Here is a 5,247-nt window from a genome sequence, read left to right on the forward strand (position 1 = left end):
CCAGCATTAAAGTGCAGAAGTGTCCACCCACACTGTCTCCGTGTCTGATTTTTAAATCCTATTCCACTGTTAACACTGCTTTCTGCTGTCTCACAAACACAACGTGGAACAGGAACGGTGAAGGCCTCTCCACGCTGTGCTATCAAGCAACATTAGAGAGAACCTTATCATCAGTTCCTCTTGACAAGAGAGAGAGAACCAGAAAGGCACACAGAGAATGTTCATGTCATTCTAGTCCATGGAGCACATGGGAGGGGTTCTAAATAACAAGAGGCCAGTCAAACTAGCCCTTAAACTATCCACCCCCTCTCACTTAAAGAAAGAAAAAAGATAGATAGATAGACTTTATAGATAGACTGATAGACAGTCCAATTCTGGCCTCACCAGGAGACCAGTATGGCCTCAGCCGAGCTACAAATGACCACCTCAACCTGTCCATGGTGCAGGACAGAGACAGCAGCTCGTCGCTGAATGTACACCCCTGGCTTATTTATGGTGCTGCACAGAGGATAACAGGCATTGTTCAGTATACGTATGAGTCCTCTCCTTTACCACAGATGTTAAATGTTGGTCATTTCATTGTCATTCATTTTATTGTCTATTTAATCTCTCCCCTTCTAACAACGAGGTGGTTTTAACCAGGAGAGAGATTTAGGGGCAGAAAAAAACATTACATTTTTTCACTACTATATAATCACCTGGAACTAAGAATCATTTTTGTTACCTTAGAAAGAGTTTTTATATCTACAGAGGGAGTGTGTCCACTTCCGTGGAGTCCACCATGTTTCTACAGTAGCCCAGAATGGAAAAAGATAAACACTAGGGGAACCTTCTCTTTGTCAGTGAGTGTGCATCTGGTGAAGAGATTATGGCTTTACAATAGTCATGAGGAGATGAAGACTTGTTGAAGCACTGAGGGATTCTGCACCAATGAGGTTTCCCAGCATACTGTTAAATATAGGTTACAGATGTGAAGTTTCCTGTGGAAAAGTGCACACTTAAATGTTCTACACAAGACCTGAAGCACAGCATGGTACGATGTGACGAAATGTGCTCACCTGAAAAAGGTTTTAAGTCTCACACAGAGGACCACTGGGTTAATTCTCATACTGTGAGAAGCATGCAAACTATATTTTCTCTGACTTTCAAATCTGTCAATAATAAATCTGTCTTCACTGACCAAATGAAGCAGTAAACCATTGGTTACATGATTTATAGTTCTAAGTAAACACTGATGCAGTGGTTGAGAGGCTCACCATAAACATTGAAATAAGCACTCCAACCAAGTATATCGAAATTCATGTGTTCATTATGTTTGTCAAAAGGATCCACTGTAGGAAACTATTGACTTAATGTGCTGAGTGTGCTTAATGCTGCAGTTCTGTTGGATTGGAAGGTTGGACAATGCAACTAAAGGACAGTTCTTGCATCAAAATGCATCCAACTATAATAGTTATGTATGATATGTAACCGTCACATGTCTGCTGCTGTGAATATTTTATGACCATTTAAATTCAGTTGCTAAATTAAGTTTAATTAAAGTAAAATAAACTGCATTTATTCACAATATATTGTTTTTGTGAGAAGAGACTGTTACTGTTACAAATGTAAGTGTAAAGTGAAAATATAGGAGAAATGCATTGGAAATATTTCTATACTGAAGAAAGCGTACTTAGTCGAGGGTTCAGTTTCAGCATAATGCTTACAAATCTGTTAAAACCTCTTCTACAAACAAGTAGGATTTGAAAGGTTCTTCCCTCTTGTATAACCACAATTCCAAACACTCTGGGATGCTGTGTAAAACATAAAAACAGAATGCAATGATTTGCAAATCCTTTTCAACCTATATTAGGTTTAATACAATATGAAGACCAGATATTTAATGTCCAAACACATTTCAAAAAAGTTTGGACACGGGCAAGTTTACCATTGTGTTATAACACCTTTTACTTTTGAACAAATTTAAGCAAGAACTGGTATTTTCTGCAGTTTCTCACTCGCACCGTTTTGGACTGAAATTCACTTACATGCCACTGTCGTAAATATGGACAGCTGCTGAGCCTAACATAGCCTGCTTGACCAGCTCCAGTGCTGTTTTGTGTACATTGACCATTAATCTTGTATTTTTACTGTAATCAACCGGAAATAGGTGGGTAAGACTTTGTTTTTATTTACATTTGTCAAGACGCTCTTTTGGAATTGGTGCTGTATCTTCAAAGAGTCTAGGTATAGGTACATCTCTAAATGAGTCTTCAAGCACAATGGATGACATGACATTCACACTGCAATATAAACCTGTTGACATGTTTCGAAGCCAAGTTCACTTCCCAGCATACCTGTGTTGGGCTGGCCATCGTAGTTTTCAGTTTGATCATTAAAATAGGCCTCAGGGAAGCTGTAATGGGTGACACATGGGCGAGCAGGATCACCTTGTCACAGCCAATGATCCACTCTGGCTTCATGGCTGCGGGAGTTTTGCTATAATATGAAATTACAGGATGCTACAATATGGTGATGCACCACAATAAAATCTCAAAAACAGAGGGAGTCTCTTCTTTTTCCTGATTTCCATGATTAAAGGCACTATTTTTAAAGGTAGCATTGTAATGTGGTGTAAAAAAGTCACAGGAGCGTAACTATGTTGCTGATGGGTTTTCTCTCTCTCTCTCTTTTTCCTTATTTTAAAAGGGACATATGTATGGGGTACAGGGCATGTAGTTTTAGCAGAAATTGTTGTTAGGAACTGGTTCATAAAGAAATCATTAGACAGACATTTCCCCCCATCATCCGCACCAGCTCCTCCTAGTGTGGGAAGCCAGGTGTAGCCAAATGGAGGGATTTTTCTTTCAATGCAACATACATTTTACAAAACAATGTACAACTTTGCCCAATGAAGGTGTATCTGAATCAGCATCATATAGTCTGATGGCTGTGGGGATTCAAAGCTTTTTCCCTCAAAGAGCTTCAGGAAAGACTTGTCAGGTACTGCTTGACATATAGGAGTTAGTGCAACACCTCACTGGAAATTGAGTGAACAGGATTCTCAAGACAGCAACTTGTTGTATTATCTCAACCCAGCTGTTAGATAGCCTCTTTGATCGACTCAGTTCCTTTATTTGACACAGAAATTGCTCTAATCCAGAGAAAAGAGAGGAGAGAGGAGGTATCCAAGAGGTGACTTGAGCGGGGATACATGAGACTTTGTGGATATCTTTTACCAGAAAATTGAAATCTCTTGCTGATCAGAGTAATCTGATACCCCCCAAGTGAGGTCATGAGATCTTTTAAAAGAATTACAAGAACTAAGACTAACTCCGAAGAGTGAAACAGTCTAGATGCCAGAGGAAATAAACAACTAACTAAATCAACTAGAACTAAAGGCGACTCTAAAGAGTGGGCAACACCCCCAAAAAACAAGGATTAGACTGATCAGGGAGCAGAGTTAGCTGAGGACAGAACAGGACAGGACAGTAGAGGGAGGGAGATGGACCTGGGGTACAAAAAGAGGCAAAAGGTTAGAAAAATGGTCATTTAAAAACAGGGAAAAGGGCCTGAGAACTTGTACCACAGAGGGAGACAAACAATCTGGTGAAGGTGGAGTGGAGAGGCCGGTCTTTTAAACAGCAGTTGGGAGGTGAACTGATTACAGGTAAATGATTGCAGGTGTGTAGGTGAAACAGGGAACCCAGGATAACACGCCCAACTCTGGAGCAAACCAAAATGACAGGCAGCGAAGGGGAGAAATGAGACAAGAGCGAACCAAGACAAACATGGAGAACACGAGGGGAGCAGGGAGGAGACCTGACAGACCCTGATTTTGTTTTCTGATTTACCTTCTTGTTAAAAATAGTATATCTGTACACTGTAAAAAATACAGTAATTTAGTGATATAAACTTATCTTTTCTCATCAGCTTAAAGTATACTAGTTTTATTTATTTCACGTTAATTTCACTTAAAACTATTTTTTTGTTGTTGTTGTTTTCAGATCACATCAGAACATTTCACAAGAGATCCTCTAACTTGAAGCATTTTGACTTGAAAGTGAAACTTGATGAGTTGGGTGATGCAGTGGTTAGCCTCACAGCAAGAGGGTTCCAGGTTCGAGTCCCAGTCTGTGCTCTTTTGTGTGGAGCTTGCATGGTCTCCCTGTAGTCCACCTTCCTCCCACTGTCCCAAAAACATGCACATTAGGTTAACTGACAACTCTACATTGCCCCTAGGTGTGAGTGTGTGTGTGTGTGTGTGTGTGTGTGTGTGTGTGTGTCAGCCCAGTGATTGACTGGTGACCAGTACAGGATGTACCCCTCCTCTCCCCCCGTGACCTTGATGGATAAAGCGGTATATAAAATGAATGGATGGATGATGTGTTGGATGAATATACTGTACAGACTTCAATCAAATCATTAAAATAAGTTTCTACAGAAACATAAGCAGCATAAGCATGCACCATGTGAGAATAAAAACTCTCCTGAAACCCTTCTTTTCCATAGTTTGAACAAAATATGTTCATGCTGCTGTGTATCTTTAATACATTTTAAGAGAAGTCCATGTTTGTAGTTGGGAAAATCTGAGCACTTTACATGAAGTTTTAAACAAACATGTAAGTATTTGTTTAAGAGTTTAAACATTCTCAACTATCCTGAATGCCCCAAAATTAAAAAAAAAAAAATCAAAATTAGTTTTTGAAAGTTACACATATGGACAAATAAAAACTTCAAACCATCAAAATTTTCAACAGAGCAACAGCACAATCAGCGACAGCCGCTGATCAGAAACGGACATTGTGACAGATAACAATTAAGAAGACAGGAGGACAATCTTCTCTGAAAACGCGCTTTCTTGATTCCCCTCTCCTTGTATCCTTTCATTGTATCTCCTGTTGCGTCTGCGTTTATTAATCCCAAGCTGGGAAATTACTTCTCTGTATTTAACCCATCACTGATTGAAACACACACACATGCAACATACAGTGAAACACACAGGAGCAGTGGGCTGCATCAACTGCCCGGGGAGCATATTGGGGGTTAAGTGCCTTGCTCAACAGCACATCAGCCGGCTAATGGGGGGTGGGGACATTATCACTCCCCCACACTCAAATTTTTCCTGCCCGTCCGGTGGGGGAATCGAACCAGCGACCTTCCGATCACAAGCCGCTTCTCCAACCTCTGGGCCACAGCTGCCCCCACATGATGTATAAGCAGTCAAGCATGGGTACACACTGGATGGATGCAAACTGTAAACACACA

Source organism: Scatophagus argus, chromosome 15 (assembly GCF_020382885.2).
Source record: "Scatophagus argus isolate fScaArg1 chromosome 15, fScaArg1.pri, whole genome shotgun sequence".
Classification (NCBI taxonomy): Eukaryota; Metazoa; Chordata; class Actinopteri; family Scatophagidae; genus Scatophagus; species Scatophagus argus.